This window comes from Sapajus apella, unplaced genomic scaffold (assembly GCF_009761245.1).
Source record: "Sapajus apella isolate SASKATOON/1434 unplaced genomic scaffold, GSC_monkey_1.0 scaffold33, whole genome shotgun sequence".
Taxonomy (NCBI): Eukaryota; Metazoa; Chordata; class Mammalia; order Primates; family Cebidae; genus Sapajus; species Sapajus apella.
The window spans coordinates 7,196,313-7,221,355 of NW_022436973.1; the positions used below are offsets into that span (position 1 = coordinate 7,196,313).

The 25,043-nt window shown below is 48.2% G+C and overlaps 1 protein-coding gene and 1 non-coding gene across 3 annotated transcripts in view; both read right to left on the bottom strand.

The window, feature by feature from the left end:
- The window catches only part of EPB41L1 (erythrocyte membrane protein band 4.1 like 1), a 145,314-nt gene that overhangs the window by 97,637 nt on the left and 22,634 nt on the right, over nt 1-25,043 (bottom strand). The window lies entirely within an intron of this gene.
- Nucleotides 17,427-17,530, bottom strand: LOC116563051. Its single transcript, XR_004274192.1, has one exon. It is a non-coding gene; the product is annotated as a small nucleolar RNA U13 (small nucleolar RNA).

Genomic DNA, 25,043 nt, shown 5'->3' on the forward strand with positions numbered 1-25,043 from the left:
TGGGAGGTGGAGGCTGCAGTGAGCTGAGATCATGCCATTGCACTCCAGCCTGGCTGACAGAGCAAGACTGTGCCTAAAAAAAGAAAAAGGATGATAAAAAAAAAAAAAGTGCTAACCATATGACTCAGCAATTTTACTTCTGAGGCTATATCCAAAATAATTGAAAGCAAGGTGTCAGGCCAGTCATGGTGACTCACACCTATAATCCCAGCACTTTGGGAGGCTGAGGTAGGTGGGTCACGAGGTCAAGAGATTGAGAACATCCTAGCCAAAATGGTGAAACCCTGTCTCTACTAAAACTACAAAATGTAGCTGGGCGTGGTGGTGCACGCCTGTAGTCCCAGCTTCTTGGGAAGCTGAGGCAGAAGAATCACTTGATTCTTGAACCCAGGAGGCAAAGGTTGCAGTGAGCCGAGATCGCACCACTGCACTCCAGCCTGGTGACAGATTGAGACTGTCAAAAAAAAAAAAAAAAGAAAAAAGAAAGGTGTCAAAGAGATAGCTATACAGCCAAGGCCACAGCAGTATTATTCACAATGCCAAGAGGTGGAAGCAACAAGTGTCCATTAACAGACGAATGGATAAACAAAATGCTGTGCATACATACAGTGGAATATTATTCAGCCTTAGAAAGGAAGGGAATTCTGATACATGTGACAACATGGGTGAGCTTGAGGACGTTAATACTAAGAGACATAAGCCAGTCACAAAAAGACAAACACTGTATGATTCTATTTATCTGAGGTATCTAGTCCAATTTATAAATACAGAAAGGAAAATGGCAGCTGCCACAGGCTGGGGGAGGAGGAAATGGGAGTTATTGTTTAATAGATGTAGAGTTTCACTTTTTTAATATTAAAAAGTTTGCCCGGGCGTGACGACTCATGCCTGTAATCCCAGCACTTTGGGAGGCTGAGGCGGGTGGATCAGTTGAGATCAGGAGTTCAAGACCAGCCTGATCAACGTGGAGAAAACCTGTCTCTACTAAAAATACAAAAGTAGCTGGGTATGGTGGCGCATGCCTGTAATCCCAGCTACTCAGGAGGCTGAGGCAGGAAAATTGCTTGAACCCAAGAGGCGGAGGTTGCGGTGAGCCAAGATCACATCATTGCACTCCAGTCTGGGCACAAGAGTAAAACTCGGTCTCAAAAAAAAAAAAAATTTAGGATGGGTATAGTGACTGATGTCTATAATCCCAGCACTTTGGGAGGCTAAGGTGGGAGGATCGCTTGAGCCCAGGTGTTTGACACCAGCCTGGGCAACATGATGAAACTCTGTCTCTACAAAAAATAAAAATATTAGCCAGGTGTGATGGTGCATGATTGTAGTCCCAGCTACTTAGGAGGCTCAGGTGGGAGGATCCCTTGAGCCCAGGAGGCAGAGGCTGCAGTGAACCAAGATTGAGCCACTGCACTCTAGCCTGGGCAACAGAGTAAGACCCTGTCGAAAGAAAGAAAGAGAGAGAGAGAGAGAGAAAGAGAGAAAGAAGGAAAGAAAGAAAGAAAAGAATAAAATAACCAGGTATAGTGGCATGAATGTGTAGTTCCAGCTACTTGGGAGGATGAGGTGGAAGGATCATTGGAGCCTGGGAGGTCAAGGCTGCAGTGATTGTGCCACTGCATTTCAGTCTAGGTAACAGAAGGAGACTCTGCCTTGAAAAAAGAAATTTAAAGAAATTTAAAGATTCAGGCTCACACTTGTAATCCCATTACTTTGGGAGGCTGAGGCAGGAGGATTACTTGAAGCCAAGAGTTCAAGACCAGCCTGGGCAAAAAGCAAGAAGCCCACCTTTATAAAAAATAAAAATATTAGTCAGGTACCATGGCATGCACCTGTAGTCCCAGCTACACAGGAGGCTGAGGCAAGAGGATCGCTTGAGCCTAGGAGGCAGAGGTTGCAGTGAGCCAAGATCACGCCACTGCACTCCAGCCTGGACACCAGGGCAAGACTCTCTCTCAAAAAACAAGTGGCCAAGATGATAAATTTTAGGTTCTGTATATTTTACCACAATTTAAAAAAATTTTTTGTAAGTTCTAGTAAGAAAACCAAACAAGCAAGTAGAAGGCCATGAGATAATGCCAGAGAAATAGGGGAAACTGAAACAGTGAGACCATAGGAACATGAAACACACACCTCCATGCACGCCCTTCCTAAGGTGTCAAGTATAACGGGAGGAGATTTTCTGCAGGGATTTATACCTCCAGGGTGTTCAGGACCCTACCCGCTACCCTCAATTCTTCCCCTACAGAGGGGTTGTTCTGATAATCCCTGAACAGCCCTGTGAGGGAACCTACCTCACTCTCTTACCCTTTCCAGAATCCTCAAGGAAACCGTAAAAGATCTAAGTCTAGATGTGAAGGAAGTCTATCTTTACAACAGGCAGAGATGGCAACTTCCAGGCAGAAGAGCAGCTTGTGCAAAAGCCTGAGCTATGAGCTACCATGGGAACCCTCCAGGGCGGCAGGAGCCTCAGGTATGTAGCGGGAAGCAAGAAGCAGGCAGGGGCAAAAGGCAAAAGGCCACAGGCTAGACACTTGCATTTCCCAACACCTCAGTAACCTTTAAGCTAATCCCAACCAGCAGGTATTAATGTACCCTAAAATGGGTACATATTTCTCTCTCCTAAAATGGAGAGAGAAATGGAAATCCAGACATAAAGTAACTTGCCCAAGGAAACACAGATGGTGAGCTAAGCAAGGATTCCAAACCAGCTGACTCCTGACCTCATGCTTATTGCTTCAGTCCATGTTATCAGTCCCTAAGGTCAAGACTGTGGACTCTGGAGACAGAACCCCAAATCCTACTCTCCCTCACTGGTTGTGTCATCTGAAAGAAATTACTTAACCTTCTTAGTCTCAGTTTCCTCAACTGTAAAGTAGGAATGACCATACACCTGCCTCATACATTTTAAGAGAATTAAACGTAATATTTCAAGGAAAGTGGGTTGCAGGCAGTGATACTAGACAATACAAAGTAGGCCAGGCTCGGTGGCTCACGCCTGTAATCCCAGCACTTTGGGAGGCTGAGGTGGGCGGATTACTTGAGGCCAGGAGCTCAAGACCAGCCTGACCAACATGCAAAACCCTATCTCTACTAAAAATACAAAAATTAGCCAGATATGATGGCATGCACCTGTAGTCCCAGCTACTTGGGAGGCTGAGGCAAGAGAAACACTTGAACCCGGAAGGTAGAGGTCGCAGTGAGCCGTGATCATGCCACTGCACTCCAGCTTGGGTGAGAGTGAGACCCTGCCTCAAAAAAAAAAAAAAAAAAAAAAAAAATCAAGAAAGAGAAAATACAAAGTAGTTGTTCTTATTTATTATGCTTAGGCACCCCTCGCAGACTCCCACAGACAGACTCCCACAGACAGACATGCAGCCATTGCTCCTGCCTACCTGAGGCCAATGCATGCAAGGCAGATGCCAGACCTGGACCCGAGTAGCTAAATATCCCAGGCTGGGCAGTAACCTTGCCGGAACAGCCTGGAAACTACCACCTCCACTCTTTGTTCTCAAGTCCATGACCTGGCTAAGTTGTTCTGCAAATGTTCAGTGGGACACAGTCCAAGCAGTCTCTGTTCTTATGGGAATAAATGTAATAGAAACATCTAGGGCTGCCAACTCACCCACCCATTAGTGTCACCATGGGCTGGTCTCCTGCCCCACAGCACCTTCTGGGACCAGATGGCCGAGAATGTCAAACCATCAATACCAGGAAGGCCCTTGGATACCATCTAATCTCAACCCTCATGCAGATGGGAATACTAAAGCCTAGAGATTAGTGGGGACCTGCTTAAGTTCACAGCGTGAGCCAGTGGCAAAGCTAGAACACAACCTTGGGCTACCACCTCTCTGGTCTACTGGTGATTTACAGGTATTGATCGACTTACGACCTATGCAACATACAACCATTCGACTTTATGACCACAATCGCTAGCCACGACTGCTCTACGTCTGGCAGCGCAAATGTTGCCCAGCTGGGCGTACGACAGTGCGGATCAGCTTCCGGCAGCACTACCATCTCCGCGTGCACCATTTCAACTGTTATCCCAGACTCGGTACAGCAATTTGTGTTTTGTGTCTTGGATATTTTTCATCAAACCCCTCCCAATAAACTTCTTATACATTTCGATGCAATGGACCCAAACATCGAACGATTTGCAAGGATTGAACGGATGGTGCACAATATGTTTCGTCTGTATCGTGAAATTTATGAAGAAAAAAGAAACATACAATTCAGACAAAGCTCACCATGTTTATGAAAAAACCAACTCCGGTAACCCCAACTGCTGCCTCAGATGATGACATCAACGATCCGCAGCCAAGCACCAGCGGCCAATAAAATGTTTCGTACATGTTTATATATTTTGATATGTTTTGCAATTGGGAAAATGTTTCCTATGCTATTTTTTACACCTGTATTTTATATTTTTGTATGCACCTGTATTTTGTAATTTTGTATGTTTTGCAAATATTAAACCAGTTGTACTGGTAATGCAGTGTTTTACTTAAACCTGACGAATGTAAAAATAAGAAACAAAATGGTGTAGAGATGATACAAATGGCATAAAATTAACAAAGAAAATTATGATATATAACAATAATGAAAGAAAATTATGATAAAATATGACTTAAAGATTTTTATAACATCATTTCACAGTACTGTACATATAGCCTACTCAACTTACGACCAAATCGTGTTATGACCTGTCTGTCAGAACCAATCGTGGTTGTAAGTCGAGCACTAGCTGTATTTCACCATCCCTGTGTCTTGTTGTGTCAAGCTTAAGTTTACATATTTGAAGTTCAAGAGTCTAGTTGCCCCTGCAAGTCTAATTCTGGGAGGTGGCCCTATGAAAAGGGGAATAACTTTGGAGACAGACAGACCTAGGTTCCAATCCCAGCCCCGCCACTTCCTTACCGAGTGGCCCTTAATTTATTTATATAATAGAAAAAGACAACGGGGGCAGAAGCTAAGAGCATAGGCTACAGTCTTAGCTTTGCTATTTCATGATGGGTGAGTCACTTTATCAACTGCTGGTTCAGCTTCCTCTTCCGTAAAACCTGCCTCACCTAGTCTTCCAAGTATAGAACGAGAAAAATATAAATGAAGAATTGGGTACAAGGCTTGCTATGAAGTAATAACAGATATTGCTGTTATCTCTTTTTCTCTGTCTTTTCTTTTTTTTAGACAGGGTCTTAGTCTGTTGCCCAGGCTGGAGTGCAGTGGCATGATCTCGGTTCACCACAAGCCTCCACCTCTCAGGCTCAAGAGATCCTCCCACCTCAGCCTCCCGAGTGGCTAGGACCACAGGCATGTGCCACCACACTCAGGTAATTTTTGCATTTTTTATAGAGACAGGATTTTCCATATTGCCCAGGCTGGTCTCAAACTCCTGAGCTCAAGGTATCTGCCTGCTTCGGCCTCCCAAAGTGCTGGGATTGTAGGCATGAGCCACTGTGACCAGCTGCTATTAATATTAGCTTTAATGCTATGATTGGAGTATGTTTTCTGCAGGTAGCAAGAAGCTCTAGTTCTCCCATTTCTCATCATGGAGTCATGGAGTGTTAAGCTGGCCAGGCCCTGTATCACAGACAACAGAACTGAGATCCAGAGGGAAATGACACGCTCAAGGTCAAGGAGCAAGTTAATGAGAGGGATGTTACTAGAACCCAGATCTCTTGAATCTACTGACTTAATTCCCTAAACACAAGCTCTTACTTTGTGCACGGGCTTGGGGGGAGAAATGGTGGTCTTTCAGACCCCAAATACCAAAGGGTAGCTGGACCTCAGCCAGAATGGAACTGGAGTCACCTTGCCCTCATGGCAGTCCCAGGCCAGAAGCAAGGTGGGGCTCTGTGCTGGTGGACCAGGCCAACTGGGCCAGCAGCCAGAGTGGCGCGGAAGGCACAGCTCAGGCCCTCTCGCCAGCTACATAATAAAGTAATTATGGGATTAGGGATAAAATTAGTCACTTGTATAATTATTTTTCTTTAATAAGAGCAGAAAGGACCTTTTTCAAGAGTGGTTCCTTGGCCCTCCCAAGAGTATTCATGCAGAGACACAGATGAGTGCACACACACACAAGCACGTTTACACAAGTACACACACAGCAGTGATGGTGGTATGTGGAGCGGGTGCTTGGCTTTCTGTGGGCAGTGCCTCACAGCAGGTCCCACACCTACCAGGCCTACCCCTGAAGGCCAGGGGTGACATTTCCCAGTGTCTGCCTCACTGAACACGTTTATCACACTATTACAGGTGCACTGCCTCCCTTCTGGGCCCCCCATCATGGAGAATCTCGCATCCCACTCCCAAGCCACAGCACATCAGGCCTGGACTCCCAAGCCCTCCCTCCATCTTGGAGCCTAGTGGTACAATTCCAGCAGGACCTGGAGGTCCAGTAATCCAGAGAGATCTTTGGTACTGGCCGCTGTGGTAGGTATACTAATGCTTCCCACAAAGATATCCGCGTTCTCATCCCCAGAATCGGGTGTATGTCACCTCACATAGCGAAAGGGACCTTGCACAGGTAAGCAGGTGAAGAGTTCTGAGATGGAGAATGGTTCTAGATTATCTGAATGGGCTCCATGTAACCACAGGGGTTCTTGTAAGTCAAAGGAGAAATTGGGGGAGTCAGAGTCAGAGGAGACATGATGATGGTGGCAGAGGTGGGAGGGACGCAGCGACTAGAAGGGGCCATGAACCAAGGCATGTGGGCAGCCTGCAGAGCTATAAAAGGCCAGGTGAGGGTGCTCCCTTAGCAGCTGGAGAGTGCTGGAGACAGGAAGCCTGGTTCTGGCCTCGGCTCTGCCCCTGTGTCACCAGGTAGTAAGAGACCAGCCCCTTCCTCTCTCTGGGCCTGACCATTGTCATCATGGCTCACTGTATATTGATTGTCTTCCATGCTTTCATGCATAGAAAGCCTCACAGGGAACCTGTGAGGTGGCTCCCTGTCATGATGCTCACTTTACAGCTGAGGAAGTGGGCTCAAGGTGGTTAAGGAACACCCTGACTTCAGCCCCATAAGGTCCATCTTCAGATTTGACCTCTAGAAGTCTAAGGTCACCCATTTGTGTTAAGTATGTGGCAATTTGTTAGGGCAGCATTAGAAAACTGACACAGCCACCTAGGGAGGGGTCCTCAGAATTCACCTTTCCCTCCAGGCCCAAACTCCCTCCTCAAGGGCTAGCCAGGGAGACTCCGTGGAGCCAGATATTCCCTGGATATACCTCTGGGGAAGAAGCCTGAGCTGGGGCCCCAAGCTCTATCCTAGAGAGATAACTTTGTGGGGGAAAGAACCCCAGAAAGAAGGTGATGGCTCTGGGAGGCAAGGGAAAAACCGTACCTTATAGCTCCATCCAGGAACTCCACCCCTCCTACATATTCTCAAACAGAGGGCCACCTACCCCATAAACCACACCATCCCCAGCAGTAGCCTGACATCAGGGAAAGAGAGTGCTGGAGGCAGGAAGCCTGGTTCTGGCCTCGGCTCTGCCCCTGTGTCACCAGGTAGTAAGAGACCAGCCCCTTCCTCTCTCTGGGCCTGACCATTGTCATCATGGCTCACTGTATATTGATTGTCTTCCATGCTTTCATGCATAGAAAGCCTCACAGGGAACCTGTGAGGTGGCTCCCTGTCATGATGCTCACTTTACAGCTGAGGAAGTGGGCTCAAGGTGGTTAAGAGGGGAGGCTGGTTTGAACGCAGGCAGCCCACTCCATAGCCCTATTCTGCCTCCTGCCTTAGAGGGAATGAATGGATGGACAGAGGACGGTTGGGAGCAGTCCCTACACACAAGGAACGGGCTCTTCGGATCTAAGAGAAATTTTAAAAAGGCTGGGTGCAGTGGCTCATGCCTGTAATCTCAGCACTCTGAGAGGCCGAGGTGGGTGGATCACCTGAGATCAGGGGCTCAAGACCAGCCTGGCCAACATGGTAAACTATCTTCTAAAAATACAAAAATTAGCCAGGTATGTTGGCATATGCCTGTAATCGCAGCTACTCAGGAGGGTGAGGCAGGAGAATCACTTGAACCCGAGAGGCAGGGGTTGCAGTGAGTCAAGATCGCGCCATTGCACTCCAGCCTGGGCAACAAAAGCAAAACTTCATCTCAAAAAAGAGAGAGAGAGAGAAATTTTAAAAAAAAGAGAGAGAGAGAAATAAAAAACAGCTCCTGCCCATCCACCCTGGATGCTGGGGGTTAAAGGTTGGCAGAGCAGTTTGGCAAGTTTACCGAGAACCTATTAAGGCAGCCACAGCCTTTTACCCAGAAGTCCCTTCCGGGGTCCTCACCCCAAGAGACATCATAATCTGAAATACAGGAAGAGCATTTTATGCAATGTTCATTGCACTGTTATTCATAACAGCAAAAACTGGAAACAGCCTGAATATCCATCAGCAGGAAGAGGGATGAGTCGATCATGTGTTTAATAGAATCCTTGGTAACAACACAGAAGGCGGCTTCCAATACATCGTTAAGACAAAAACGCAGGACAGTACTGATGATGCAGTAGAAATTAGGGGTATGAAAGAAAGAGCAAAGGAAAACTGGTGAAAGGAAACACACCAAACTCCCAGCCATATTCAGGAGTAATTTTTTTCTGCTTCCTGTTTTCCCAAATCTTGGTACTATGCTATTATGGCTTTAATTTAAAAAAATAATAATAACTGCCAGGCACAGTAGCTCATGCCTATAATACCAGCACTTTGGGAGGCTGAGGAAGGCAGATTACTTGAGGTCAGGAGTTTGAAATCAGCCTGGTCAACATGGAGAAACCCCATTCCTACTAAAAACAGAAAAATTAACTGGGCGTGGTGGTGGGTGCCTGTAATCTCAGCTACTTGGGAGGCTGAGTCATGAGAATAACTTGAACCTGGCAGGTGGTGGTTGCAGTGAGCTGAGATCGAGCCACTGCACTCAGCCTGAGTGACAGAGTGTGATTCCAATTCAAAATAAATAAATAAATGCCCGGTGCAGTGGCACACTCCTGTAATCCCAGCTACTCTGGAGGTTGAAGTGGGAGGATCCCTTGAGTCCAAGAGTTTGAGGCTGTGATCACACCTGTGAGTTGCTATTGCACTCCAGCCTGGCCAACATAGTGAGATCTCATTGTTTTTTAAAAAATAAATAAACAAATCGAACTTTTAAAATTAAAAACCAGTATTATTTTAAACATGACAATAATAACTGCAATGCAGCCCTGAGGAAGTCACACGCTGAGCAGTTGAGGAGCAGGAACAGGCAAATGAGGGCAGGCCAGAGAGGGAGTGGGACAGCCAAAGGGCAGGGTGTGCTGTCCCAGAGACCAAGGAGAGGGAGCACTTCAGACGCAGTGAGCCTGGGGTCAGGGTGGCCTGGGACCCAATAGTCACCCAACACTTCCCCTTATCCCCCCAAATGGCACTCATAATGGCAAACCAGGTGCCAAGAATGATCTAATAATCGAGCCTCACACATTCCTCAGGAAGGCGCCTGAAAAAGTGCCCCCACCGTGACCAGTGGCCCCAGAAGCAGTATTTACAATGCAAACCAGGCTCCCAGGAGAAGCGGTAACACACCTACCTGCGGCCATTCACCCCCAGTCCAGCCCAAGCAAAACAAAAGCAGCCTCACGTACAATAGCCCAGTCAGAATTTCCTAGTATCTTCAGGATAGGACTCTCTTGATCCATACCATTCACCAATTCTACCACCTGTGTTTCCACAGGGACTCCAAACATCCCCAGGACCCACTCCTCACCCCCACCCATGCTGGCTTCCCAGGCTCATCCCTCAGCCTCTTTGAGACAAGTCCCTTAGATTCTGTGCCTCTTCCATGTAAGCTACACAAGCTTGCCCTGAGAGTCACATCCTCGTTGGCACAAATCCACCCTCCCAACACACCCATCAGCCTTTTTTCTTCTGAGAACTCCCCTTCCTCCCTCTCTCCACTCACCTCATCCAGGACCCCAGGCAAACCTCAGCAAAGGAGGGAAGGTCCCCCAGCAACTCATGTCTGACTTCAACGTCCCATCCCTGAATCCCACCACACCTGTGACAGACAGTAGCCAGGTCTAGGCTGCTGCCTCCAGAGCCCAGAGGTGGAGGGAGGCTAGGTCACAAAGCTAAAAACTAAACCAGGCTCTGAAGGCTGACAACCTAAGAAGCCCCCTCTGACCCTCAATCTGGTGAGTCGACAAGAAGAGGAGCTGAGTCACTACCGGATGCAACCCCATCACCCCCCATGCTAAGAAACTGACATTGCTTACAGTCCAAATGCACGGGTCATCCTCCTGGGGAGCCTGTGGTAATGAGTATCGCTGGGCCAAGGCAGGGCCAGTACCAATTAAGCTGCTCCCTTTCCTGCCAGTGACCTCAGTCTCATTACTTTGCTCCATTTTCAACTCATCTGAAAAATCCTCATTTGAGCTCCCTGGAGGATCTTAAAAGTGTTATTCAAACATTAGCTCTGACACACAGCCTCCCCCATCCGCCCAAGGCAATACTTTTTTCTCCCTGCTTTTTGGCACTGCCAGGAGTGAGCAGTATCTAAGGCCTGGCCTGGGGCACCTCAGGTCCTGCAGCCGAGGGTCCTTCCTCATCCCCATCTCCCTGCCTTTCCCATCATCTCCTTGCCTTGTTTAGAAGAGAGAGCAGGGAAGGGAATTGCTATCTCCTATATGGCAGACATGTCATCTTGGCAACAAGCCCCATGAAGTGGCATTATTATTCCTGTGTGATAGATGGGGCAACTGAGCGACCCTCCCAGGTTACCTAGCCAGCAGGTAGACAAGTCAGGCCTGGAACCCAGGACTGCTGAGCTCCAGGACTCTTCTAGCTGCCCAGCCCCACCCTGCAGCAGACACGAGCACCCATCATTCGTTCCTCCTGGCTTCTGATCCTGTGTCTTGGTCCAGGTGAGACAGATGAGGACAAGAGGGGTTGCAGGATGTGGGGCTTCTAGGACAGGCTTCAGGGAGCACAATTTTCCTGGAGAAAACCAAAACAATGCTCAAAGCTGGTTGCAACCCCCTATTCTGACCTGCATCTTACAAGGGAATCTACAAGAAAGAGAATCCAGTCAGAGGCATGCAAGAGGCATGAGGAGGGCTATGGAAGGTCAGAGAGGAGGGCATCTGGGCTGTGTGGTCAGGGAAGTCAGAGCTCAAAGGACCAGAGTTTAGCCCAGTGCCTTCATTTTTATAGGGTAGGGAAACCAAGGCCCAGGGAGAAGAGATCTGCCCAAGGCCAAGAGTAAGTCTGGGTATGTCAGGATCGGTATATAGGTTTCCTGATTCTTAGACTAGTTTTCCTGGACCTAGGAGGATGAAAGGCCTGGAGCAGATGCTGCCTGGGATTAGTGAAAGATGGATGAACAAGGAGGTCCGGCACCCCGAGCTGAGGAGGTGGGACAGAGACACCTACACAGTGCATCCATGGGGACTCCAGCCTTGCTCATCTCTCACCTCAGGGAAGTTGTAGGCAGAAGAGATGCCCTTCCATTCACCAAAACTCCAACTCCAGCAGGAGCCAATCAGGGCCTCAGAATAAGGCAGAAACTTTGGTTCCCCTGGCAACTCAAAGGCATCTCCTCATCACTGCAATCAGCTGGGGTGGGGATGCAGACTGTATTCCACCCAACCCAGAGAGGGCTGTCCTCTCCCTTTCTGATAAGGGGAGGTACCAACGCAATCCCTTTGGTTTTAGTCCTGAAACTTCAGTCATATCCCTGAGCTCATCTCAGATGGCAGGCAGAGTAAGGATGAGCCTCACTGTTGGAGGCTCAGGACGATAGCTGAGTCCTCTCCAGTCGGCGAGGGTCCTCCCGCTGCCACTAGGTGTGTGCCTCTGAGATGGGCCAGGGGCTGCGCTGATGCTCAACAGTTCATCACCCCATCCTCCTCTACAGGGGCAGTGCCAGCTGCATGCCATGGGAAAGCCTGTAGCTGCCAGTGAGGTGCCTGGGCCAAGCCCAGCTGTGGCATTATTCACAATGATGAGTAAGTTTCATGCACCTTCTCTTGTTCCCATCCATAAGGAAAATTAGACTGGATAATCTAAAACCTAAGTTTCTCTGGAGTGTGAGCTTCCCATCCACATCCAACAAGAAAATAATGGGAGGCCAGGCGCGGTGGCTCACGCCTGTAATCCTAGCACTTTGGGAGGCCAAGGTGGGTGGATCACCTGAGGTCGAGAATTCAAGACCAGCCTGGCCATCATGGTGAAACACCATCTTAAAAAAAAAAAAAGAAAAGAATGGGAAGAGGGAGCAAGCAAGAGCTCACCTTTCACCACTCTTGAAAAGTTGCCTAGCCTTGGTCCAGAGCCAAGGAATACATACACAAAACGCTCCACTAACTGGAACTGCCTTTTTGTACATGCTTTGAAGAAAATCACAAGAAAACTGATAGACTCTGAAATACAGCTTCCAAATAAAATCCCCAGCTTTGTCACCACCAAAGGGGGCCGAGCAGCCACCCCTCCTTAGGAGGTATGTACAGTGTCCCCACAGGGGGCCCTCCTCATCCCTAATGGAGGAGTCATCATTCAGAGATTTTAGAAAGATTTTCTACACTGAGAGTCAGATAAAAGAGTTTTCTCAGGGAGCTACTGAATTCCCAGAAAAGTCAAACTACAGGCATCAAAACCCACATGCACTGTCCGTACTTTTCAGCTTTATAATCTCATCAGCCACCCCATCGAGAAAGCCTGCAGTCATCCAAGATGAGTTCCTTTCTTCCCCCTCCCTTCCCCCACACCCATCAGGCCCCACACTCCATCCATTCTTGGTCTCTACTCACTCTGTGATCTGTTCTTCTACATTTCCACGAGCCTGAGATGAAGCCCATCACTTCTCCCCAGGTCACATCAACAGTCTGCCATCTGTCTCCTGGTCTCTAGCCTTACCCTTCCAATTCATCCTCCCACTGCCAGAAATCGGATCACATCATTCCCAACCTAATACCCTGCAGTATCTTCATTGCTCTCCAGATAAAGTGCCAGCTCCTGGCCCAATATACACACGGGCTGCGGGAGCTAGACCCACTGGCTGCTCCACTTGCCTCCTTGCCATCCCCAATACACACAGGAAACTCCTGCCACTCCAGAGCACCCTCCTGTTTTATGCTGCTATGCTCTTTTCTGTGCATTTGTTGTTCACTTTACCTTTCTGAATCCCCTACCGTTGAATGGAAGTTAATAGCTCACCTTTACTGAGTGCTCAGTACGTGCCAGGCTCTCTCCTAAACCCTTTTCAGATTCTACCTCATTGATCCTCTGCAAGAAAACTATGAGGCAGGTACGAACAGCAGCCTGTTTACAGATGAAGAAACACAGAGATGCGGATGAGCCTGGCAGAAGTCACACGGTTGATAAGGGAAGGGGAGCAAATAGAAATCCAAGCATCTGACTCTTAGGCCACCCCTATCCTACGCTCCCTAGAAACAGAGTAAAGGCCAGGAAGTTTCCCAGCCTGTCTCTCTCTGGGTTTGTCCCCAACCCTGCACCCCCACCGCTATACAGCACAGCCCCTTGAGTACGAAAAGTGGCTGAGCTCACACCTCAGAAGCAGGGCTTTATAGTTACATTAATGGCCCAGCAATGACTTCCAGCTACTGTCTTTCAGGAAGTCTAAACTCTTTGGCCGAGCATCAGGGACTAGCAAGATCTGGCACGAGCTCATCACTTTCCAACATTAACTGCCCAATGCATCCCCTACTGCCATGTATGCAATATACCAGTGGGTATTTATTATGTCTGCCATGTCAGTTCTCACTAAAAGCTGCCATTTATTGAACACCTAAGAGCCATACCCTATGCCAGGCACTCAAGCAGCACTCTCTCATTTCCTTACAAGTCACTCATTCGTTCATCCAACAAATACTTATTGAATACGCTGTGTGCCATGCCATGTGGAATCAAGAATGAACATGACATTAAAAGAAAAAGACAGGGCTGGGTGCAGTGGCTCACACCTGTAATACTAGCACTTTGGGAAGCCGAGGAGAGAAGATCACGAGGTCCGGAGATTGAGACCATCCTGGCTAACACAGTGAAACGCCGTCTCTACTAAAAATACAAATTGTGATAAGCATTATGGAGGAATCAAGAGGTGGTGGCAGAAAGCAGTGCAAGGAGTGGGAGGACTAACTTAAATAGAGACATAAAGGATAAGAAGGAGCCAAGGCAGCAAAGAGCCAGGAAAAGAATTCTAAGAAGAGGGAACCTAAGCATGTGTAAAGGTCTTGAGGCTGGAATGAATTTGCTAAATGTATAGAGAGAAGACTCCTGTGGCTGACGTAAATGACCAATGGAGAGACAGATGGCTGGAACAGGGAGGCAGGGACCAGCTCACTCAGGGCTCTGTATGCCATGGTAAGAAGTTTAGACTTTATTCTAAGGGCAGAAGAAAGGCACTGAGTGACATGGTCAGATTTGTGTTTTGCAAGGTTCACTCTGGCTGCCACTTGGAAAGGAGACTTGAGAATACAGGTGGTGTACGTAATGTACACAAAGTAATTCACATTGAACTGGCATATAGGTGCTCAATGAATGTTAATTCCCTTTTCCTTCTTTCATATGTAATGTACACAAAGTAATTGGCATAGCACTGGCACATAGGTGTTCAATGAATGTTAATTCCCTTTTCCTTCTCTCTCTATGCCCCATCTCAGGCTGGGAATGTCCTCTTCATCTAACTCCCATTCCTTCTTCTGATCTATACATTGTCAGAACTTAAATTTTATGCCCAGGGCAGTGGCTCACTCCTGCAATCCCAGCACTTTGGGAGGTTAAGGCAGATGGATCACCTGAGGTCAGGCGTTCAAGACCAGCCTGGCCAACATGGTGAAACCCCATCTTTACTAAAAATACAAAAATTAGCCAGGCATAGTGGTGGATGCCTGTAATTCCAGCTACTTGGAAAGCTGAGGCAGGAGAATCGCTTGAACCTGGGAGGCAGAGGTTGTAGTGAGCTGACCTGAACTAGACCCTGGGCTGATCTGAAGGTCAGGAGGAACGGGAGGCAGCAAGTACAAGGGCCTTTCCTCTGTTCTTGTTCTCTACCTCTGCCCCTCCCCCGATCATGGTTCTCAGAAAGCCTGGTTCTCAGTCAATTACGGTCTCAGGGTAAGTGGAGCGTGGGAGGGGACCTAGAGAAAGCCCCTTCTGTAGGTATCCTCTCTCCTTCTGCTTGAGCCAGATAAGGGCAGGCAAGAGTGTAGAAAGAAAACTTTCCCATCAAGACTGGATCCTTGCTAGGATGTTGGCTGATCCTATCAACATCCCCAGGAAGCAAGCAGGGGTCCAGTCACTCATTTTACCCAGTCAGGACCTACAGCAGTCAGTGCTCTATCATTTATTTAGGGATGGAGAGAAAATGGCAAAGCCCTAACTAGAATCATACAGCGTGGCTGTCTGAGGATCGCTGAGCCCAAACCCCATTGTACAGGTGCTGAAACTGAGGTCCAAGAAGGGAAAGGGGCTGGCCAAGGGCCACATACCAAGTAAGCAGTGGAATCAGGACTAGGAGTCTGCATGGCTTCTGCCTTCCAGCTTCCCAGGAAGCCTCCCTTGAGAAAGATGAAAAGGCAGCAGAAGTGAGGCTGGGATTTGGGGGCATGGAGGTAAGGAGAGGGCAGCACTGCCTCCTCAGACCTACCCCACCCCAGCTCCCAGCCCTCACACTGCTCATGGGTGTAGTCAAACCTGCCAAACCAGTCTCTGTGCCAGAACCGAGTCACAGAGCCCAGAGCTGCAGCGGTGTGGGTGAGGCTGTGGACACCAAGAACCAGTGGTCAGGAAGGACACAGAGAGGCTCTTCCAGGTCTGCTAGCTGAGGCCACATGGCCACTGCCTGAAGAGAGGATGGGCGCTCACCACTGAGCAGCTCCACCACCAGGAATGGCGCACAGCAGGACTTACCAGGCCTCCTGTCCCCATTAGGCACAAAGGCCTGCCCTCTGCATCGCCCTCTCCTCTGGGCACTCAACCTACCAGCTGTCTGCGTCAGTTGGGCAAGAGACCCAGAAGCTTATCTGAGAAACATGACAGGAGGCAGGGAAACATGACAAAGGACATGGAGACACTTCTACCCCCCAACCAAAGCACCAGGATAAAATGTGGCCACTAGAAGAACCACTAGATTGAGTAATCATGTGGAATAGAACTCCTGCCACATTGACTCACATCAGCATATGATATGAACAAGAAATAAAACTTCGTTGCAGTAAGACACTGAGGTTTGAGTGTTGTTTGCTATAACTAGTATTATTTATGTTGACTTATGAGTAGACTTGCTGGGTCACAGTCTATGTGTATGTCCCAATTTACTAGAAAATAAAATTTTACAATTATTGTTGGGGAAAAAAAAAAAAAAACCTGGCCGGGTGCAAACACGCTCTATCCTTTGCCCTCCCCAACTCCGCGAGCAAGGCCCAGGAACAGCTGAGCACACAATGCACTTGTGCAGGGAGGGGTCAGTAGATCTGGGTCCCAGCATAGTTTGGTGGCACTCAGCAAAGTCTTGGGGAAAGAGGCCCTTCTAGGGCTTTGGTTTCACTACACTTCCTGAGGCAGGACTAGGTTAACTGCATAGTTTTCAGGGGCCTTGAAAGTCTGCTGTCACTCCACCTGCACTCCAGCCCTCCCCACTTCCTGCCCAAAGGAAAGCATCAGAGGTTACACCCACCAGTGTGTGGGGTCCCTGCTGGACAGGTCTGGCTCCTGTGTCAGGGGCTGCCTTGCTGGAACCTGTTTTGTCAGCTCTGAGAAGCCAGCAGGAGACTCCTTAGGCTGAAGTATGGGGGAGCTGATGAGCTACCCATCCCAGAGGTCACTTCCAGGGCATGTGAGACCCAGGAGCCAACTGCTAGGCAGGAAGGGACCTTGGAATCAGCCTGGGCTCCTGTGAGCACATGAGACACAGGCCAGGCAAATGCCCCACAAATGCCAGGGACTGTTCTCATATCCCAACCAATCCTCTCCTTTGGTAAATGGGGAAGAAGAGAACCCAAGAGAGTCAAGGACCAGCCTAAGGTCACCCAGCAAGGCCATAGCAGAGGCAGGATCACAGCCCAAGCCTGACCCCCAGCCCAGGGCTCCCAGCACATGCTACCTTCCCCAATAGAGGTATTTTTCCAAATTCAAAATCATGCATCCCATGGAGGAACCAAGAGACATCTTTGTCACTACCCCTTGGGAAATGCCAGAGAATGGTATGAAGTTCTGCTTTCAGGCTGCTATAAAAAAACACCATCAACTGGGTGGCTCATAAACAATAAAATGTGTTTCTCACACTTCTGGAGGCCAGAAGTCAAAGATCAGGATGCCAGCAGATTCAGTGTCTACTGAGGGCTGATTTCTGCTTCAGCAATGGCGCCTTCTAGCTTGTCATCATATGGTAGAAGGGAAAGCTGGCTCTCTGAGATCTCTCTCGTTTTTTTCCTGTCAGACAGGTAATACGTTGACACTGTAACAAGGTTCAAAGTTGGCACATCTCACACATGTGTGTGAACACCCAATCATCACGCTCAGGAACTACAAAAGGCTCTGGGATCTCTTTTACAGGGGCGTTCTTCCATTCATGAAGGTGGAGCCCTTATGACCTCATCACCTCCCAAAGGCCCCACCTCCTAATGTTATTACCTTGGCGGTTAGGATTTCAGCAAATAAATTACAGGGGACACAAACATCCAGACCATAGCATGTGTTTACCTGCCATGTTTGCCTGTCTCAATACACAGGACAGTGTCTGGATTATGGTAGGAGCTCAATAAAAATTTGCTGACTAAATCTGGACCCAGTGGAGGAGCAGCTGGAGGCAGAATCCATTTCTAGGCCCAAGCACTGGGCTGGTGAGTAGGAGAACAAGAAACAGATGAGAGAGAAAATATGAATCTGGCTGTCCAGACTCAGGCTCCAGCCAGGCTACATCAAACAGGCAGGGACACCGTTGGCCTAGAGCTTCAGAAATCCTGGGTTCAAAGGCAAAAGGCAGATTGCCCCCTTCATGCTGAATGAATGGACTTCAAGGCCTGTGTGTGCTTCTGTGGCTTGCCAAGTTCATGGGGCCAGTCCCTCTTTGCTCACTCAGTCTCCAGCTGGACTGGCTGCCCTTTTCCTCCTCTGTACTCTATAGTCCAGTGGGTAAGACTCAGCACAGCCTCTGGTTTTGAATCCCAGCTTCAGCAACACTTAAGCAAATTATGACACCTTTCTGTGCCTCCGTTTTCTGATCTGCCAACTAGGGATTATACTATGACCTATTTCTTAGGATAAGGATTAAATGACTTTAAGTCATACAGAAATGAATCACTTATAACCATGCCTGGCTTAGAGTAGGGGCTTGATGAATGGTCATCTGTTTTAATGGTTATTAGCACTTAGTAATAATGTTACTGACAGTTTCTAGCTGTGATCAGTTGAAGGCCAGAACAGCAATGTCAGGGGCTGACTCAAACTGAGGAGGGCCACTTGGAGTGATGAAGCAAGGACTAGCTTGCTCTGAGAGAGAGGGCACCTGGGCTTAAGTTCACCTCTATCAGGCTTACCACGTGACAAGCGCAGAGGGTTCAGAGGGTGGGCAGGGAGAGCGGTATTGAAGAATGGGCTGAGATGGGCTTGCCCTGGATGGAGGGCAGTGGGCAATCTATCATCGTTCCTCCCCTGCTTAAAATTCATCAGTGACTCCTCCTGCTCTTCTGAATCAAAGCCAGCCCTAATCTCATCACAGGATTCCAGGGCATCTTGGACTGGCATAAAGACACCCTGCCCTGCCCACCTTGCCCTTTATTATTATTATTATTATTATTATTGAGATGGAGTCTTGCTCTGTCATCCAGACTGGATTGCAGTGGCTCAATCTCGACTCACTACAACCCTCCCAGGTTCAAGCAATTCTCCTGCCTCAGCCTCCCCAGTAGCTGGGATTACAGGCGCGTACCACCATGCCCGGCTGATTTTTGTATTTTTAGTGGAGATGGGGTTTCACATGTTGGCCAGGCTGTTCTCAAACTCCTAACCTCAAGCAATCTGCCCACCTCGGCCTCTCAAAATGCTGGGATTACAGGTGTGAGCCACCGTACCCAGCCATACCTTGCCCTTTCTTTTGGCCATGCTTCTGATCCTCCCTGGTCCAATCAGCTGTCAGCCTCCTGGGCAGTCACCTTGCTCTCCCCAGAGCTGGTCAGGGCCCCTTCGGGCACTGCAGCCTCTGAGCCTGCCTCTGCTCAACCCTAATCACACCATGTTGTCCGTGCTTGATTCTTCTTCTGAGTCTCCCTCTCGACTACGAGGAATGAGAGAGGTCTTGTCACATTGTTAACAGTTTCTCAGCATCCTCAGGGACAGCTCAATTATAGAAGAAGTGCTTGGTTAAGGTTTGCTTAATGAATCAAGGGCTGGAGGAGATAGCAGAAAAACTTATTTCAACCCTCTGAAACTCTAATCAATTGCCCTGGATGAGTCATTTAATCTTTCCAGGCCTCTGTTTCTTTATCTGTTCAATGGGGATCATTATTCTTGCCCTGCCTCCTCCACACACAGCTGCTGTGAGGATCAAATAAATGTGCTTTTTAAGATGTTCTTGCCAGGCGTGGTGGCTCACGCCTATAATCCCAGAACTTTGGGAGGCTGAGGCGGGCAGATCACCTGAGGTCGAGAGTTTGAGACCAGTCTGACCATGATGGAGAAACCCCATCCTTACTGAAATACAAAATTAGCCAGGTGTGGTGGTGCATGCCTATAATCCCAGCTACTCGGTAGGCTGAGGAAGGAGAATTGCTTGAACCTGAGAGGTGGAGGCTGTGGTGAGCCAAGATCGCACCATTGCACAAAAGCAAAACTCTGTCTCAAAAAAAAAAAAAAAAAAAAGATGTTATTACATCAAAACAAAGTTTTTAAGTAAAATAAATAAATAAATGTTACCTCCATTAATGCATTCATTCAACAAATATCTATTAAGCACCGACATGTGCAGGGCATGCTCTAATATGATCTCAGGTATTCTTTTTTTAAAAAATTGAGATATAATTTATTTGCCATAGAATATACCACTTTACAGCATACAATTCAGTCCTCTTGAGTATATTTACATACAGAGTTGTGCAATCATCATCACTAATTCCAGAATTCCAGTTGTTCTTGCTGTTAAGTGCTGAGCTGTAATCTCCAATGTTCCTTAGGAACCTGGGTCTCTGGTTCTGGTTTGGCCCAGATGCTACTTTTCTGGGAAAGCCTAGGGTACCCCTTGGAATGATTTTTCTGAAATAGAAGTAGGCACTCAGTACACTCTGTTTTTCATTTAATGAAACAAAGCAGTAGATTTTCCTGGGGAAAGGCCCATCGTATCAGCCCAGTTCAAGCCTTTTCCTAGCCTTGCCTCTCTAAGCTGTACTGAAGGCAGCGACTATGCTGACCCCTGCCTCAGTTTCCCTATCTACTCCCTGAGCAGCAAGCAGGCTGAAACCCATTCCTCCAATAGCCCAGAGGGATGCCCCCTAACAAATGGCTAATCTTGCCCACCTTGTCAGAAGGAAAAGTCTAGCCTGTTATGTTAGCTGAGATTGGCAAGGGCAATTCGTTAGGGCTGGATTTAGGGAATGCTCAGATACAGAACTGGTGAGTGAGGCTTTACTCTGGAGGCCTTAGGAAGCCTGGGAAGGTCTGAACTCAGAACAGGAACCACCCACACTGGGCTGAACCAGAGAGAGGTCCTGGAGGTGGAGAGGGACTAAGAGGCCAGCCAGAGGCTCTCCCAGTAGCTGTCAGCACTGGGCACTGAGAATAAATGTCAGGTTTCCTGAACACTGGCTTCTATCTTCTAGCCCTGCTCCGCCAGTATCATCTGTGTAACCCTGGAGAAGTCACTTACCTTCTCCAAGCCTCAGTTAACCTACCCACAAAATGGGGATAATTATGCCCTCCCTGCCTTACCTCTCAGGATTATAAGGAAAATCAGATAAGATGATACACTGAAAATCCCTTTGTAGACTTTGATTCTAGTTCTAGTGTGAGCCAGGTGATAAGGGCCATGGGGTTGAAGGACCCTAAAGAAGAATTTCTCTGCCCTTCTCTGCCTCTTTTTCCCTTACAGAAATGCTGGAATCCTTTCAAGAAGGACTGGAGAAACCCAGGAACTCCAGAGACCATAAGAGTCACAGAAGAAATACTGGATGTCTGGACCTTATGTGGGCAACATTCCTGAGGCCTGGGTCCCCCAGAGACACCCCTCTGGCTCTCAGGCAAGCAGCAAGCCAGGAGGAATGATCTGTTACCACATAGGGGAGAGGCTGGAGAGCAGCCAGGGTATCCAGAGTCAGCATTTCAGAGCCGCTGCCACAGGAGGAGGAATTGATGATCAAGAGCAGGGGACAGAAGGGGCTGTTTTCCATGTTGAGTCTCCACGCTATGTCCCTCCTTCAGGAGTCAGTGACACAGCCATTCATATTTCATGTGACAACTACATTTGCATCACTTTCCTTCTCTGAACCTCAACTTTCTCATCTGCAAAATGGAATGATAAAACCCCTGACTCACTGTGAGTCCAGCTCAACAAAAATAACTGCTATTCTTCTATCCTTGGAAACCGAGAGAGCTCCTAGCAGTACATCATACTCTTTCCCCCGATTTCCCACCTGTGCTGATTGGAGAAAAATCCAAAGGCACTTTAGGGACAGAGCCCAGGCATCTGGGGCTATTATCCACCTTCCAACAAACAGATGAGTTTAGCTAAGAGACGGCACAGGAGGAAGGAGCCCCTCCATGGGTGAGAGGCATGTGCTTCAACCTGCTGTCCAGGGAGGACCTGGAGAGCCCTCTCTCTCACCAAGGCTGCTAGAGGCCATTCTGGTGCCTGGAGCTCTGTGCTGTCTGGAGAAAGTGCTGATCCTTGGGGAATGGACCATTCTTCCCTTCTCTCCATTCACCACCAGGAAGAGGGGAATGAAGCACTGACAGTTGTTGGTGCCCAGGTGCCCTTGTCTACCCTCCAGATGGGGCCTGCCCACCTCACATCGGGAGGAAAGGAAAGAACTGGGCACCTGTGTTGAGCTGTCCTAGAGAAGATCAAACCTCTTCACATCTCTGAAGAGAACAGTCTGGAAGGAGGAGGCACCTTGTCTGGGGCCTGAAAGCACAGCTGGCCACAACCACTCCTCATCCTCACCCCTACCTCAGCTCTTTGGTTCTCCCAAACGCTATCCCTGCTTCTCTCTCCAAACTTTCCTGGAGACCCCTCCCTGAACCAAGTGTCCAAATCCTATTACCCTTCAGCCCAGATCAGATCCAACGTCCCCTTCTCCCACTTTCCCTGATCTCTCTCCTCTGAACCCCAGTTGCATTTCTCCTGTCCCTCTTAATGGCAATTTGTATGCTGACTGTGTCTCGGTCACATCTGTATACATGTATTCCCCCTCTAGGGGACACAGCTGGTGGCAGTGGGTCCTGGTACAGGCTCTGGAGCTAGGCAGACCTGAACTCAAATACCAGCTTTGCAGTTTCTTAGTCATGGGACCCTGGGTAAGTCACTTATTTCCTCTGAGCCTCAGTTCCCCCTGGAAAATGGGGACAATAACAGAACCTACTCTCCAGAGTTATTGTTACAATTATTATCATATTTTTGAGACAGTCTTGTTCTGTTGCCCAGGCTGGAGTGCAGTCATACAATATCCGCTCACTGCAACCTCCATCTCCCAAGTTCAAGTGATTCTCCTGTCTCAGCCTCCTGAGTGGCCGGGTTTACAGGCGTGCACCACCACGCCTGGCTAATTTTTGTATTTTTAGTAGAGACAGGTTTCACCACGTTGGTCATGCTGGTCTCAAACTCCTGACATCTATTGATCCACCCACCTCGGCCTCCCAAAGTGCTGGGATTACAGACGTAAGCCACCGTGTGTGGCCTGTTGTTGCAATTAAATGAGATAATACACATAAAGATTTCAACATGGAGCCTGGCACAATGTTAGTAATATGACTTATTGTGATGGTGACCATTCAGGCAGGTTCATGGATGATTTGTCTTGACATCTCCTGAAACACCTAACACAGAGCCATATGCTGGCTGGATGGATTTGTATGGAGGTAGATGTGTGCATTGCATAGGGAAGCCCTTTCCAACAGGCAAAGCAGTGCAACCTGGGCCTGGGCTGCCTCTGTAGGTCATGAGCTCTGTACATACAAGTAGAGGCAAGATGGCCACTTGGTCTACCAAACAGAGGCTGGAGATGTAATAGTCAGAGCATGGGTTCTGAAGCCAGACCCTTTGGGCTTCAAACGCAGCTCCCTTACTTACTCAAAGTGTTGCCTTAACTGGGCCTCAGTTTCCTCATCTATAATAGGGGGAAATAATAGTAATAATAAGAACTACCCAAAACACTGTCATGAAAGCTAAATGAAAGAAGACACATAAAGCAACAGAACGTGCCTGGCACAGGAAGAGTAATTCAATGCACATTAGCTATTGTTATTACTGTTGGTATTTGCATTACTATAACTGAAGAGGGGAGTTATAGCCCCTTGCAGGTCTACGAGCTGTTACAACCAAGGGTTCTGCTAATATCTCAGCATGTTCTCATGGTCTGCCAACTGGCTTCTACTCCCCTTATGTCTGGTGCTAGCTCTGCCCCTCCATTAGCTACATGGGTAGGCACCTGACCCACACCTGGCCACTCAGAATATTCCCACCCTCCCAGCAACAGTGATTGAACCACTCAGAGTCCTTCCCTTAGATTGACATGTAGACTCTAGAAGAAAAAGAATCTCCTTTTTCTGTTTGGATTGCTAAGCTGGAGCAGTGGACAGCTTAAAAGGGAAAGATAAGCAGTGATGGCAGAGAGAGACAGTCAACCTGATTCCTCATTCTTCAGTCCCATGAACTGCCCCAGAATCCATTAAAGTCATTTTTTGGTTTAAGGTCACTCTTTTTTTTTGAGACGGAGTCTCGCTCTGTCACCCAGGCTGGAGTGCAATGGTGTGATCTTGGCTCACTATAAACTCCGCCTCCTGGGTTCAAGCAATTCTCCTGCCTCAGCCTCCCAAGTAGCTGGGACTACGGGTACGTGCCACCATATCTGGCTAATTTTTTGTATTTTTAGTAGAGACAGGGTTTCACTGTGTTAGCCAAGACGGTCTCAATCTCCTGACCTCATGATCTGCCTGCCTCAGCCTCCCAAACTGCTGAGATAACAGGCATGAGCCACCATGCCCGGCCTAATGCCACTCTGAGTTGGGTTTTTGTTGCTGGTTTCTGAAAAAAGCCATGCCCAATTGTATAGATCCTAACTAAGATAAGGTCAGTGCTGGCCATGGGCAGGGCCAAGCAGAAGCCAGTATTATAACTACTCTTATGTATGTGGTATCACCCCTATCATCTGGGTTACGGTGGGCAGTTTTCAAAGCATGTTCTCAAGAATACCCTGACCCAGTGGTCTTAAGACCCTGCTTCCCAGAGCCCTGGGAATTTACAGAGGTATCTCCAAAAGCACCTGGGAAACTAAGAGCCATGAAGAGGGCAAAATTCTGGGTAAACTGCCCTAGAACCAGACAAGCTCTGCTACAAATGCTTACAATACTGGGTTTCTGCTGCCCAAAGAGATGTAAAAAACTCTATTCAAATTGACACTTAGAAGAGCGTAGAGCAGTAGCTAGGGCTGATGTGTTCATCTGCGTTCTACAGAAGGAGAAACGAGGGTTCAGAAAGGGGACGTCATGAGACCATCACGGCAGAGCAAGGACTTGAACATGGGGCTCTAGACTCACAGGCCAAATAGCTCCGACTATACCCAGCTGCCTGTGAAAGTATTATCTCTCCCATTTCCTGTCTCCTGCAGTAAACTGATGGTGGTTAGTACCTAGAGTCTCATCTTTCTTGGCTCTGATTCCTACAGAATTGTCTGCCTCTGAGCTTGGCAACTTGAAAGGCTTTAGGAAGCTTGAGGAATGTGTGGAATAAATGTCTGAGCCGATCTCACCTCCCCTAACCTAGCCTGCCTCCCTTATGTGCACATACTCTAAGCTCCCCGTCTCCCCACATGTGTGCCCAAATGTCAGGGAAAGGCTGGGCAGG